This window comes from Oncorhynchus nerka, linkage group LG14 (assembly GCF_034236695.1).
Source record: "Oncorhynchus nerka isolate Pitt River linkage group LG14, Oner_Uvic_2.0, whole genome shotgun sequence".
NCBI classification, from domain to species: Eukaryota; Metazoa; Chordata; class Actinopteri; order Salmoniformes; family Salmonidae; genus Oncorhynchus; species Oncorhynchus nerka.
The window spans coordinates 9,717,160-9,733,309 of NC_088409.1; the positions used below are offsets into that span (position 1 = coordinate 9,717,160).

The 16,150-nt window shown below is 54.1% G+C and overlaps 1 protein-coding gene across 1 annotated transcript in view; it reads right to left on the reverse strand.

Annotated features, from left to right (window-relative positions):
- LOC135574988 (collagen alpha-1(XIV) chain-like) overlaps positions 1-16,150 on the reverse strand; it is a 50,292-nt gene that overhangs the window by 32,105 nt on the left and 2,037 nt on the right. The window lies entirely within an intron of this gene.

The window sequence follows — 16,150 nt, forward strand, 5'->3', positions numbered from 1 at the left end:
AGACCCTACCAGTCACTCTGGTCCTCTCTACCAGACCCTACCAGTCACTCTGGTCCTCTCTACCAGACCCTACCAGTCACTCTGGTCCTCTCTACCAGACCCTACCAGTCACTCTGGTCCTCTCTACCAGACCCTACCAGTCACTCTGGTCCTCTCTACCACCAGCCAGACCCTACCAGTCACTCTGGTCCTCTCTACCAGACCCTACCAGTCACTCTGGTCCATTCTACTAGACCCTACCAGTCACTCTGGTCCTCTCTACCAGACCCTACCAGTCACTCTGGTCCTCTCTTCCAGACCCTACCAGTCACTCTGGTCCATTCTACTAGACCCTACCAGTCACTCTGGTCCTCTCTACCAGACCCTACCAGTCACTCCGGTCCTCTCTACCAGACCCTACCAGTCACTCTGGTCCTCTCTACCAGACCCTACCAGTCACTCTGGTCCTCTCTACCAGACCCTACCAGTCACTCTGGTCCTCTCTTCCAGACCCTACCAGTCACTCTGGTCCTCTCTACCAGACCCTACCAGTCACTCTGGTCCTCTCTAGACCCTACCAGTCACTCTGGTCCTCTCTACCCCTAGACCCTGGTCCTCTCTACCAGACCCTACCAGTCTCTGGTCCTCTCTACCAGACCCTACCAGTCACTCTGGTCCTCTCTACCAGACCCTACCAGTCACTCTGGTCCTCTCTACCAGACCCTACCAGTCACTCTGGTCCTCTCTACCCTACCAGTCACTCTGACCCTACCAGTCACTCTGGTCCTCTCTACCAGACCCTACCAGTCACTCTGGTCCTCTCTACCAGACCCTACCAGTCACTCTGGTCCTCTCTACCAGACCCTACCAGTCACTCTGGTCCTCTCTACCACCAGAGACCCTACCAGACCAGTCACTCTGGTCCTCTCTACCAGACCCTACCAGTCACTCTGGTCCTCTCTACCACCAGACCCTACCAGTCACTCTGGTCTCTCTACCAGACCCTACCAGTCACTCTGGTCCTCTCTACCAGACCCTACCAGTCACTCTGGTCCTCTCTACCAGACCCTACCAGTCACTCTGGTCCTCTCTACCAGACCCTACCAGTCACTCTGGTCCTCTCTACCAGACCCTACCAGTCACTCTGGTCCTCTCTACCAGACCCTACCAGTCACTCTGGTCCTCTCTACCAGACCCTACCAGTCACTCTGGTCCTCTCTACCAGACCCTACCAGTCACTCTGGTCCTCTCTACCAGACCCTACCAGTCACTCTGGTCCTCTCTTCCAGACCCTACCAGTCACTCTGGTCCTCTCTACCAGACCCTACCAGTCACTCTGGTCCTCTCTACCAGACCCCTACCAGTCACTCTGGTCCTCTCTACCAGACCCTACCAGTCACTCTGGTCCTCTCTACCAGACCCTACCAGTCACTCTGGTCCTCTCTTCCAGACCCTACCAGTCACTCTGGTCCTCTCTACCAGACCCTACCAGTCACTCTGGTCCTCTCTACCAGACCCTACCAGTCACTCTGGTCCTCTCTACTAGACCCTACCAGTCACTCTGGTCCTCTCTACCAGACCCTACCAGTCACTCTGGTCCTCTCTACCAGTCACCTGGTCCTCTCTAGTCAGTCACTCTGGTCCTCTCTACCAGACCCTACCAGTCACTCTGGTCCTCTCTACCAGACCCTACCAGTCAGGTCCTCTCTACCAGACCCTCACACTCTGGTCCTCTCTACCAGACCCTACCAGTCACTCTGGTCCTCTCTACCAGACCCTACCAGTCACTCTGGTCCTCTCTACCAGACCCTACCAGTCACTCTGGTCCTCTCTACCAGACCCTACCAGTCACTCTGGTCCTCTCTACCAGACCCTACCAGTCACTCTGGTCCTCTCTACCAGACCCTACCAGTCACTCTGGTCCTCTCTACCAGACCCTACCAGTCACTCTGGTCCTCTCTACCAGACCCTACCAGTCACTCTGACCCTACCAGTCACTCTCCTCTCCAGACCCTACCAGTCACTCTGGTCATCTCACTCTGGTCCTCTCTACCAGACCCTACCAGTCACTCTTCCTCTCTACCAGACCCTACCAGTCACTCTGGTCCTTCTACCAGACCCTACCAGTCACTCTGGTCTCTCTACCAGACCCTACCAGTCACTCAGGTCCTCTCTACCACCAGACCCTACCAGTCACTCTGGTCCTCTCTACCAGACCCTACCAGTCACCCTTACCAGTCACTCTGGTCCTCTCTACCAGACCCTACCAGTCACTCTGGTCCTCTCTACCAGACCCTACCAGTCACTCTGGTCCTCTCTACTACCAGACCCTACCAGTCACTCTGGTCCTCTCTACCAGACCCTACCAGTCACTCTGGTCCTCTCTACCAGACCCTACCAGTCACTCTGGTCCTCTCTACCAGACCCTACCAGTCACTCTGGTCCTCTCTACTAGACCCTACCAGTCACTCTACCTCTCTAGACCCTCAGTCACTCTGGTCCTCTCTACCAGACCCTACCAGTCACTCTGGTCCTCTCTACCAGACCCTACCAGTCACTCTGGTCCTCTCTAGACCCTAGAGTCACCTGGTCCTCTCTACCAGACCCTACAGTCACTCTGGTCCTCTCTACCAGACCCTACCAGTCACTCTGGTCCTCTCTACCAGACCCTACCAGTCACTCTGGTCCTCTCTACCAGACCCTACCAGTCACTCTGACCCTCTACCAGACCCTAGTCACTCTGGTCCTCTCTACCAGACCCTACCAGTCACCTCTCTACCAGCCAGACCCTACAGTCACTCTGGTCCTCTCTCCAGACCCTACCAGTCACTCTGGTCCACTACAGACCCTACCAGTCACTCTGGTCCTCTCTACCAGACCCTACCAGTCACTCTGGTCCTCTCTACCAGACCCTACCCTACCAGACCCTACCAGTCACTCTGGTCCTCTCTACCAGACCCTACCAGTCACTCTGGTCCTCTCTACCAGACCCTACCAGTCACTCTGGTCCTCTCTACCAGACCCTACCAGTCACTCTGGTCCTCTCTACCAGACCCTACCAGTCACTCTGGTCCTCTCTACCAGACCCTACCAGTCACTCTGGTCCTCTCTACCAGACACTACCAGTCACTCTGGTCCCCTCTACTAGACCCTACCAGTCACTCTGGTCCTCTCTACCAGACCCTACCAGTCACTCTGGTCCTCTCTACCAGACCCTACCAGTCACTCTGGTCCTCTCTACCAGACCCTACCAGTCACTCTGGTCCTCTCTACCAGACCCTACCAGTCACTCTGGTCCTCTCTACCAGACCCTACCAGTCACTCTGGTCCTCTCTACCAGACCCTACCAGTCACTCTGGTCCTCTCTACCAGACCCTACCAGTCACTCTGGTCCTCTACCACCAGCCAGACCCTCCTCACTCTGGTCCTCTCCCAGACCCTACCAGTCACTCTGGTCCTCTCTACCAGACCCTACCAGTCACTCTGGTCCTCTCTACCAGACCCTACCAGTCACTCTGGTCCTCTCTACCAGACCCTACCAGTCACTCTGGTCCTCTCTACCAGACCCTACCAGTCACTCTGGTCCTCTCTACCACCAGCCAGACCCTACCAGTCACTCTGGTCCTCTCTACCAGACCCTACCAGTCACTCTGGTCCTCTCTACCAGACCCTACCAGTCACTCTGGTCCTCTCTACCAGACCCTACCAGTCACTCTGGTCCTCTCTACCAGACCCTACCAGTCACTCTGGTCCTCTCTACCAGACCCTACCAGTCACTCTGGTCCTCTCTACCACCCTACCAGTCACTCTGGTCCTCTCTAGACCCTACCAGTCACTCTGGTCCTCTACCACCCTACCAGTCACTCTGGTCCTCTCTACCAGACCCTAGACCCTCTACCAGACCCTACCAGTCACTCTGGTCCTCTCTACCAGACCCTACCAGTCACTCTGGTCCCTCTACCAGACCCTCAGTCACTCTGGTCCTCTCTACCAGACCCTACCAGTCACTCTGGTCCTCTCTACCAGACCCTACCAGTCACTCTGGTCCTCTCTACCAGACCCTACCAGTCACTCTGGTCCTCTCTACCAGACCCTACCAGTCACTCTGGTCCTCTCTACCAGACCCTACCAGTCACTCTGGTCCTCTCTACCAGACCCTACCAGTCACTCTGGTCCTCTCTACCAGACCCTACCAGTCACTCTGGTCCTCTCTACCAGACCCTACCAGTCCTCTGGTCACTCTGGTCCTCTCTACCAGACCCTACCAGTCACTCTGGTCCTCTCTACCAGACCCTACCAGTCACTCTGGTCCTCTCTACCAGACCCTACCAGTCACTCTGGTCCTCTCTACCAGACCCTACCAGTCACTCTGGTCCTCTCTACCAGACCCTACCAGACCCTACCAGTCACTCTGGTCCTCTCTACCAGACCCTACCAGTCACTCTGGTCCTCTCTACCAGACCCTACCAGTCACTCTGGTCCTCTCTACCAGACCCTACCAGTCACTCTGGTCCTCTCTACCAGACCCTACCAGTCACTCTGGTCCTCTACCAGACCCTACCAGTCACTCTGGTCCTCTCTACCAGACCCTACCAGTCACTCTGGTCCTCTCTACCAGACCCTACCAGTCACTCTGGTCCTCTCTACCAGACCCTACCAGTCACTCTGGTCCTCTCTACCAGACCCTACCAGTCACTCTGGTCCTCTCTACCAGACCCTACCAGTCACTCTGGTCCTCTCTACCAGACCCTACCAGTCACTCTGGTCCTCTCTACCAGACCCTACCAGTCACTCTGGTCCTCTCTACCAGACCCTACCAGTCACTCTGGTCCTCTCTACCAGACCCTACCAGTCACTCTGGTCCTCTCTACCAGACCCTACCAGTCACTCTGGTCCTCTCTACCCTACCAGTCACTCTGGTCCTCTCTACCAGACCCTACCAGTCACTCTGGTCCTCTCTACCAGACCCTACCAGTCACTCTGGTCCTCTCTACCCAGACCCTACCAGTCACTCTGGTCCTCTCTACCAGACCCTACCAGTCACTCTGGTCCTCTCTACCAGACCCTACCAGTCACTCTGGTCCTCTCTACCAGACCCTACCAGTCACTCTGGTCCTCTCTACCAGACCCTACCAGTCACTCTGGTCCTCTCTACCAGACCCTACCAGTCACTCTGGTCCTCTCTACCAGACCCTACCAGTCACTCTGGTCCTCTCTACCAGACCCTACCAGTCACTCTGGTCCTCCAGACCCTACCAGTCACTCTGGTCCTCTCTACCAGACCCTACCAGTCACTCTGGTCCTCTCTACCAGACCCTACCAGTCACTCTGGTCCTCTCTACCCACCAGACCCTACCAGTCACTCTGGTCCTCTCTACCAGACCCTACCAGTCACTCTGGTCCTCTCTACCAGACCCTACCAGTCACTCTGGTCCTCTCTACCAGACCCTACCAGTCACTCTGGTCCTCTCTACCAGACCCTACCAGTCACTCTGGTCCTCTCTACCAGACCCTACCAGTCACTCTGGTCCTCTCTACCAGACCCTACCAGTCACTCTGGTCCTCTCTACCAGACCCTACCAGTCACTCTGGTCCTCTCTACCAGACCCTACCAGTCACTCTGGTCCTCTCTACCAGACCCTACCAGTCACTCTGGTCCTCTCTACCAGACCCTACCAGTCACTCTGGTCCTCTCTACCAGACCCTACCAGTCACTCTGGTCCTCTCTACCAGACCCTACCAGTCACTCTGGTCCTCTCTACCAGACCCTACCAGTCACTCTGGTCCTCTCTACCAGACCCTACCAGTCACTCTGGTCCTCTCTACACACTCTGGTCCTCTCTACCAGACCCTACCAGTCACTCTGGTCCTCTCTACCAGACCCTACCAGTCACTCTGGTCCTCTCTACCACCAGACCCTACCAGTCACTCTGGTCCTCTCTACCAGACCCTACCAGTCACTCTGGTCCTCTCTACCAGCCAGACCCTACCAGTCACTCTGGTCCTCTCTACCAGACCCTACCAGTCACTCTGGTCCTCTCTACCAGACCCTACCAGTCACTCTGGTCCTCTCTACCAGACCCTACCAGTCACTCTGGTCCTCTCTACCAGACCCTACCAGTCACTCTGGTCCTCTCTACCAGACCCTACCAGTCACTCTGGTCCTCTCTACCAGACCCTACCAGTCACTCTGGTCCTCTCTAGACCCTACCAGTCACTCTGGTCCTCTCTACCAGACCCTACCAGTCACTCTGGTCCTCTCTACCAGACCCTACCAGTCACTCTGGTCCTCTCTACCACCAGACCCTACCAGTCACTCTGGTCCTCTCTACCAGACCCTACCAGTCACTCTGGTCCTCTCTACCAGACCCTACCAGTCACTCTGGTCCTCTCTGGTCTCTCTACCAGACCCTACCAGTCACTCTGGTCCTCTCTACCAGACCCTACCAGTCACTCTGGTCCTCTCTACCAGACCCTACCAGTCACTCTGGTCCTCTCTACCAGACCCTACCAGTCACTCTGGTCCTCTCTACCAGACCCTACCAGTCACTCTGGTCCTCTCTACCAGACCCTACCAGTCACTCTGGTCCTCTCTACCAGACCCTACCAGTCACTCTGGTCCTCTCTACCAGACCCTACCAGTCACTCTGGTCCTCTCTACTCAGACCCTACCAGTCACTCTGGTCCTCTCTACCAGACCCTACCAGTCACTCTGGTCCTCTCTACCAGACCCTACCAGTCACTCTGGTCCTCTCTAGACCCTACCCAGACCCTACCAGGTCCTCTCTACCAGACCCTACCAGTCACTCTGGTCCTCTCTACCAGACCCTACCAGTCACTCTGGTCCTCTCTACCAGACCCTACCAGTCACTCTGGTCCTCTCTGGACCCTCCTCTGGTCTCTCTACCAGACCCTACCAGTCACTCTGGTCCTCTCTACCAGACCCTACCAGTCACTCTGGTCCTCTCTACCAGACCCTACCAGTCACTCTGGTCCTCTCTAGACCCTACCAGTCACTCTGGTCCTCTCTACCAGACCCACTACCAGTCACTCTGGTCCTCTCTACCAGACCCTACCAGTCACTCTGGTCCTCTCTACCAGACCCTACCAGTCACTCTGGTCCTCTCTACCAGACCCTACCAGTCACTCTGGTCCTCTCTACCAGACCCTACCAGTCACTCTGGTCCTCTCTACCAGACCCTACCAGTCACTCTGGTCCTCTCTACCAGACCCTACCAGTCACTCTGGTCCTCTCTACCAGACCCTACCAGTCACTCTGGTCCTCTCTACCAGACCCTACCAGTCACTCTGGTCCTCTCTACCAGACCCTACCAGTCACTCTGGTCCTCTCTACCAGACCCTACCAGTCACTCTGGTCCTCTCTACCAGACCCTACCAGTCACTCTGGTCCTCTCTACCAGACCCTACCAGTCACTCTGGTCCTCTCTACCAGACCCTACCAGTCACTCTGGTCCTCTCTACCAGACCCTACCAGTCACTCTGGTCCTCTCTACCAGACCCTACCAGTCACTCTGGTCCTCTCTACCAGACCCTACCAGTCACTCTGGTCCTCTCTACCAGACCCTACCAGTCACTCTGGTCCTCTCTACCAGACCCTACCAGTCACTCTGGTCCTCTCTACCCCTACCAGTCACTCTGGTCCTCTCTACCAGACCCTACCAGTCACTCTGGTCCTCTCTACCAGAGACCCTACCAGTCACTCTGGTCCTCTCTACCAGACCCTACCAGTCACTCTGGTCCTCTCTTCCAGACCCTACCAGTCACTCTGGTCCTCTCTACCAGACCCTACCAGTCACTCTGGTCCTCTCTACCAGACCCTACCAGTCACTCTGGTCCTCTCTACCAGACCCTACCAGTCACTCACTCTGGTCCTCTCTACCAGACCCTACCAGTCACTCTGGTCCTCTCTACCAGAGACCCTACCAGTCACTCTGGTCCTCTCTAGACCCTCACTCCGGTCCTCTCTACCAGACCCTACCAGTCACTCTGGTCCTCTCTACTAGACCCTACCAGTCACTCTGGTCCTCCAGTCTACCAGACCCTACCAGTCACTCTGGTCCTCTCTACCACCAGCCAGACCCTACCAGTCACTCTGGTCCTCTCTACCAGACCCTACCAGTCACTCTGGTCCTCTCTACCAGACCCTACCAGTCACTCTGGTCCTCTCTGGTCCTCTCTACAGACCCTACCAGTCACTCTGGTCCTCCTCCCTACCACCAGCCAGACCCTACCAGTCACTCTGGTCCTCTCTACCAGACCCTACCAGTCACTCTGGTCCTCTCTACCACCAGCCCCTAGACCCTACCAGTCACTCTGGTCCTCTCTACCAGACCCTACCAGTCACTCTGGTCCTCTCTACCAGACCCTACCAGTCACTCTGGTCCTCTCTACCAGACCCTACCAGTCACTCTGGTCCTCTCTACCAGACCCTACCAGTCACTCTGGTCCTCTCTACCACCAGTCACCCTACCAGTCACTCTGGTCCTCTCTACCAGACCCTACCAGTCACTCTGGTCCTCTCTACCAGACCCTACCAGTCACTCTGGTCCTCTCTACCAGACCCTACCAGTCACTCTGGTCCTCTCTCCACCAGACCCTACCAGTCACTCTGGTCCTCTCTACCAGACCCTACCAGTCACTCTGGTCCTCTCTACCAGACCCTACCAGTCACTCTGGTCCTCTCTACCAGACCCTACCAGTCACTCTGGTCCTCTCTACCAGACCCTACCAGTCACTCTGGTCCTCTCTACCAGACCCTCACTCTGGTCCTCTCTACCAGACCAGTCACTCTGGTCCTCTCTACCAGACCCTACCAGTCACTCTGGTCCTCTCTACCAGACCCTACCAGTCACTCTGGTCCTCTCTACCAGACCCTACCAGTCACTCTGACCCTACCAGTCCTGGTCCTCTACCAGACCCTACCAGTCACTCTGGTCCTCTCTACCAGACCCTACCAGTCACTCTGGTCCTCTCTACCAGACCCTACCAGTCACTCTGGTCCTCTCTACCAGACCCTACCAGTCACCTGGTCCTCTCTACCAGACCCTACCAGTCACTCTGGTCCTCTCTACCAGACCCTACCAGTCACTCTGGTCCTCTCTACCAGACCCTACCAGTCACTCTGGTCCTCTCTACCAGACCCTACCAGTCACTCTGGTCCTCTCTACCAGACCCTACCAGTCACTCTGGTCCTCTCTACCAGACCCTACCAGTCACTCTGGTCCTCTCTACCAGACCCTACCAGTCACTCTGGTCCTCTCTACCAGACCCTACCAGTCACTCTGGTCCTCTCTACCAGACCCTACCAGTCACTCTGGTCCTCTCTACCAGACCCTACCAGTCACTCTGGTCCTCTCTACCAGACCCTACCAGTCACTCTGGTCCTCTCTACCAGACCCTACCAGTCACTCTGGTCCTCTCTACCCAGACCCTACCAGTCACTCTGGTCCTCTCTACCAGACCCTACCAGTCACTCTGGTCCTCTCTACCAGACCCTACCAGTCACTCTGGTCCTCTCTTCCAGACCCTACCAGTCACCCTCTCTAGACCCTCCAGTCACTCTGGTCCTCTCTACCAGACCCTACCAGTCACTCTGGTCCTCTCTACCAGACCCTACCAGTCACTCCGGTCCTCTCTTCCAGACCCTACCAGTCACTCTGGTCCTCTCTACCAGACCCTACCAGTCACTCCGGTCCTCTCTACCAGACCCTACCAGTCACTCTGGTCCATTCTACTAGACCCTACCAGTCACTCTGGTCCTCTCTACCAGACCCTACCAGTCACTCTGGTCCTCTCTACCACCAGCCAGACCCTACCAGTCACTCTGGTCCTCTCTACCAGACCCTACCAGTCACTCTGGTCCTCTCTACCAGACCCTACCAGTCACTCTGGTCCTCTCTACCAGACCCTACCAGTCACTCTGGTCCTCTCTACCACCGTCCAGACCCTACCAGTCACTCTGGTCCTCTCTACCAGACCCTACCAGTCACTCTGGTCCTCTCTACCACCAGCTAGACCCTACCAGTCACTCTGGTCCTCTCTACCAGACCCTACCAGTCACTCTGGTCCTCTCTTCCAGACCCTACCAGTCACTCTGGTCCTCTCTACCAGACCCTACCAGTCACTCTGGTCCTCTCTACCAGACCCTACCAGTCACTCTGGTCCTCTCTACCAGACCCTACCAGTCACTCCGGTCCTCTCTACCAGACCCTACCAGTCACTCTGGTCCATTCTACTAGACCCTACCAGTCACTCTGGTCCTCTCTACCAGACCCTACCAGTCACTCTGGTCCTCTCTACCACCAGCCAGACCCTACCAGTCACTCTGGTCCTCTCTACCAGACCCTACCAGTCACTCTGGTCCTCTCTACCAGACCCTACCAGTCACTCTGGTCCTCTCTACCAGACCCTACCAGTCACTCTGGTCCTCTCTACCACCGTCCAGACCCTACCAGTCACTCTGGTCCTCTCGACCATACCCTACCAGTCACTCTGGTGCTCTCTACCACCAGCCAGACCCTACCAGTCACTCTGGTCCTCTCTACCAGACCCTACCAGTCACTCTGGTCCTCTCTACCACCAGCCAGACCCTACCAGTCACTCTGGTCCTCTCTACCAGACCCTACCAGTCACTCTGGTCCTCTCTTCTAGACCCTACCAGTCACTCTGGTCCTCTCTACCAGACCCTACCAGTCACTCTGGTCCTCTCTACCAGACCCTACCAGTCACTCTGGTCCTCTCTACCAGACCCTACCAGTCACTCTGGTCCTCTCTACCAGACCCTACCAGTCACTCTGGTCCTCTCTACCAGACCCTACCAGTGACTCTGGTCCTCTCTACCAGACCCTACCAGTCACTCTGGTCCTCTCTACCAGACCCTACCAGTCACTCTGGTCCTCTCTACCAGACCCTACCAGTCACTCTGGTCCTCTCTACCAGACACTACCAGTCACTCTGGTCCCCTCTACTAGACCCTACCAGTCACTCTGGTCCTCTCTACCAGACCCTACCAGTCACTCTGGTCCTCTCTACCAGACCCTACCAGTCACTCTGGTCCTCTCTACCAGACCCTACCAGTCACTCTGGTCCTCTCTACCAGACCCTACCAGTGACTCTGGTCCTCTCTACCAGACCCTACCAGTCACTCTGGTCCTCTCTACCAGACCCTACCAGTCACTCTGGTCCTCTCTACCAGACCCTACCAGTCACTCTGGTCCTCTCTACCAGACCCTACCAGTCACTCTGGTCCTCTCTACCAGACCCTACCAGTCACTCTGGTCCTCTCTACCAGACCCTACCAGTCACTCTGGTCCTCTCTACCAGACCCTACCAGTCACTCTGGTCCTCTCTACCAGACCCTACCAGTCACTCTGGTCCTCTCTACCAGACCCTACCAGTCACTCTGGTCCTCTCTTCCAGACCCTACCAGTCACTCTGGTCCTCTCTACCATAACCTACCAGTCACTCTGGTCCTCTCTACCAGAGCCTACCAGTCACTCTGGTCCTCTCTTCCAGAACCTACCAGTCACTCTGGTCCTCTCTACCAGACCCTACCAGTCACTCTGGTCCTCTCGACCAGAAATACAGGATAAATCAACCCCTAGAGACTAAGAATGGTGGTTAAGGGTTGCTAAGCAATGCATCAGTTAGATGCATTGCTCCCCCCTGCTCTACCATCCCCACTCAGACACACATACTTTGCTATTCATTGAAGTGGCTACCCATGCATTTTTCACTGTCAGGTTGTAAATGAGAGGAGAGGGTAGAGCTCATGACAAGGGTTATATTGTATTTACTGTATATTGGTGATGGTGAGAGACAGAGAGAGGCAAAGAGCTCTGTAATGGATTTTCCGGAGGTGTGATGGTGAGAGACAGAGAGAGGCAAAGAGCTCTGTAATGGATGTTCCGGAGGTGTGATGGTGAGAGACAGAGAGAGGCAAAGAGCTCTGTAATGGATGTTCCGGAGGTGTGATGGTGAGAGACAGAGAGAGGCAAAGACCTCTGTAATGGATGTTCCGGAGGTGTGATGGTGAGAGACAGAGAGAGGCAAAGAGCTCTGTAATGGATGTTCCGGAGGTGTGATGGTGAGAGACAGAGAGAGGCAAAGACCTCTGTAATGGATGTTCCGGAGGTGTGTGATGGTGAGAGACAGAGAGAGGCAAAGAGCTCTGTAATGGATGTTCCTGGAGGTGTGATGGTGAGAGACAGAGAGAGGCAAAGACAATGGATGTTCCGGAGGTGTGATGGTGAGAGACAGAGAGAGGCAAAGAGCTCTGTAATGGATGTTCTACAGGTGTGATGGTGAGAGACAGAGAGAGGCAAAGAGCTCTGTAATGGATGTTCCGGAGGTGTGATGGTGAGAGACAGAGAGAGGCAAAGAGCTCTGTAATGGATGTTCCGGAGGTGTGATGGTGAGAGACAGAGAGAGGCAAAGAGCTCTGTAATGGATGTTCAGAGAGAGGCAAAGAGCTCGGATGTGTGATGGTGAGAGACAGAGAGAGGCAAAGAGCTCTGTAATGGATGTTCCGGAGGTGTGATGGTGAGAGACAGAGAGAGGCAAAGAGCTCTGTAATGGATGTTCCGGAGGTGTGATGGTGAGAGACAGAGAGAGGCAAAGACCTCTGTAATGGATGTTCCGGAGGTGTGATGGTGAGAGACAGAGAGAGGCAAAGAGCTCTGTAATGGATGTTCCGGAGGTGTGATGGTGAGAGACAGAGAGAGGCAAAGACCTCTGTAATGGATGTTCCGGAGGTGTGATGGTGAGAGACAGAGAGAGGCAAAGACCTCTGTAATGGATGTTCCGGAGGTGTGATGGTGAGAGACAGAGAGAGGCAAAGACCTCTGTAATGGATGTTCCGGAGGTGTGATGGTGAGAGACAGAGAGAGGCAAAGACCTCTGTAATGGATGTTCTACAGGTGTGATGGTGAGAGACAGAGAGAGGCAAAGAGCTCTGTAATGGATGTTCCGGAGGTGTGATGGTGAGAGACAGAGAGAGGCAAAGAGCTCTGTAATGGATGTTCCGGAGGTGTGATGGCGAGAGACAGAGAGAGGCAAAGAGCTCTGTAAATGGATGTTCCGGAGGTGTGATGGTGAGAGACAGAGAGAGGCAAAGAGCTCTGTAATGGATGTTCCGGAGGTGTGATGGTGAGAGACAGAGAGAGGCAAAGAGCTCTGTAATGGATGTTCCGGAGGTGTGATGGTGAGAGACAGAGAGAGGCAAAGAGCTCTGTAATGGATGTTCCGGAGGTACGATGGTGTGCGTTCCAATTGGATCCCTTTGACCTTTGCAGCACTCTACCTTGCACCACTCAGGGAATAGGGTGCCATTTTGGATCCAGCCATATATTCTCTGTGGCTGGTGTAGATGACAGCAGGACCTTGAGAGTACCTTCCGGAAAGAAACCCCTCTACTGTGTAATCTTAGGGGTTCTGACAAAATGCAGAAAGTCGGGACTCTTCCACCACAACGGGACAAGAACAGGATGTAGAAAGTCCGGATTCAAAGTAAATACCATCTAGACAGGGGACTCCTCCAATATCATTAGAGTATGAGCCCTGTTGCTGCCTGAAACCCACTTCCTCATATCACCAAGGCTTTGTCCCAAATAGCACTCTGTAGACAGACTTCTATACAAGGTCCTTATGTTCTCTGATCTGTCCTCTAAGCAGACTAGGCTCAGTAATTAATAATGGTAGTTCATCATGGTTGTCTCATGTGACTGATTCCATTAGTCTGGTAGCAAGCAGGGGAAGCCCTGTGTGCCAGGTTGTATCATGTGACTGATTCTGGTAGCAGCAGGGGAAGCCCTGTGTGCCAGGTTGCATCATGTGACTGATTCTGGTAGCAGCAGGGGAAGCCCTGTGTGCCAGGTTGTATCATGTGACTGATTCCATTAGTCTGGTAGCAGCAGGGGAAGCCCTGTGTGCCAGGTTGTATCATGTGACTGATTCCATTAGTCTGGTAGCAGCAGGGGAAGCCCTGTGTGCCAGGTTGTATCATGTGACTGATTCTGGTAGCAGCAGGGGAAGCCCTGTGTGCCAGGTTGTGTCATGTGACTGATTCCATTAGTCTGGTAGCAGCAGGGGAAGCCCTGTGTGCCAGGTTGTATCATGTGACTGATTCTGGTTGCAGCAGGGGAAGCCCTGTGTGCCAGGTTGTATCATGTGACTGATTCTGGTAGCAGCAGGGGAAGCCCTGTGTGCCAGGTTGTATCATGTGACTGATTCCATTAGTCTGGTAGCAGCAGGGGAAGCCCTGTGTGCCATGTTGTATCATGTGACTGATTCCATTAGTCTGGTAGCAGCAGGGGAAGCCCTGTGTGCCAGGTTGTATCATGTGACTGATTCTGGTAGCAGCAGGGGAAGCCCTGTGTGCCAGGTTGCATCATGTGACTGATTCCATTAGTCTGGTAGCAGCAGGGGAAGCCCTGTGTGCCAGGTTGTATCATGTGACTGATTCTGGTAGCAGCAGGGGAAGCCCTGTGTGCCAGGTTGTATCATGTGACTGATTCCATTAGTCTGGTAGCAGCAGGGGAAGCCCTGTGTGCCAGGGTGGGGTGTAAGAGACACCTGGTCTACTTCCCAAATAGCACCCTGTTCCCTATATAGAGCACTACCTTCGTACTGTGTAGGGAATAAGGTCCCATTTGGGACACAGCCCTCGTGTGATGCCTCACGATGCCAAGACAGGAATCTTCTCTCAGCTGCTACTTATCTCTCCCTCACCTCACTCACACACATCTATTACACAAACAAGCACACACACACACACAAGCACGCACGTGCACACACACACACACACACTGTAATTACAGTGGAAGAATGATCTATGACTAGAATAGGTTTTCCAGACAGTGGAAGCAGTAATCACTAGTCTCAACACAGTGTCTCTGTGGAGGAAGTAATCACTAGTCTCAACACAGTGTCTCTGTGGAGGAAGTAATCACTAGTCTCAACACAGTGTCTCTGTGGAGGTAGTAATCACTAGTCACATCACAGTGTCTCTGTGGAGGTAGTAATCACTAGTCTCAACACAGTGTCTCTGTGGAGGTAGTAATCACTAGTCTCAACACAGTGTCTCTGTGGAGGTAGTAATCACTAGTCACAACACAGTGTCTCTGTGGAGGAAGTAATCACTAGTCTCAACACAGTGTCTCTGTGGAGGTAGTAATCACTAGTCACATCACAGTGTCTCTGTGGAGGTAGTAATCACTAGTCTCAACACAGTGTCTATGTGGAGGTAGTAATCACTAGTCACATCACAGTGTCTCTGTGGAGGTAGTAATCACTAGTCTCAACACAGTGTCTCTGTGGAGGTAGTAATCGCTAGTCTCAACACAGTGTCTCTGTGGAGGTAGTAATCACTAGTCACATCACAGTGTCTCTGTGGAGGTAGTAATCACTAGTCTCAACACAGTGTCTCTGTGGAGGTAGTAATCACTAGTCTCAACACAGTGTCTCTGTGGAGGTAGTAATCACTAGTCTCAACACAGTGTCTCTGTGGAGGTAGTAATCACTAGTCACATCACAGTGTCTCTGTGGAGGTAGTAATCACTAGTCACATCACAGTGTCTCTGTGGAGGTAGTAATCACTAGTCTCAACACAGTGTCTCTGTGGAGGTAGTAATCACTAGTCACATCACAGTGTCTCTGTGGAGGTAGTAATCACTAGTCACATCACAGTGTCTCTGTGGAGGTAGTAATCACTAGTCACATCACAGTGTCTCTGTGGAGGTAGTAATCACTAGTCACATCACAGTGTCTCTGTGGAGGCAGTAATCACTAGTCTCATCACAATGTCTCTGTGGAGGTAGTAATCGCTAGTCTCAACACAGTGTCTCTGTGGAGGTAGTAATCACTATTCACAACACAGTGTCTCTGTGGAGGTAGTAATCACTAGTCACATCACAGTGTCTCTGTGGAGGAAGTTATCTCTAGGCACATCAGGGTCTCTGTGGAGGTAGTAATCACTAGTCTCAACACAGTGTCTCTGTGGAGGAAGTAATCACTAGTCACAGCACAGTGTCTCTGTGGAGGTAGTAATCACTAGTCTCAACACAGTGTCTCTGTGGAGGAGGTAATCACTAGTCTCAACACAGTGTCTCTGTGGAGGAAGTAATCACTAGTCACAGCACAGTGTCTCTGTGGA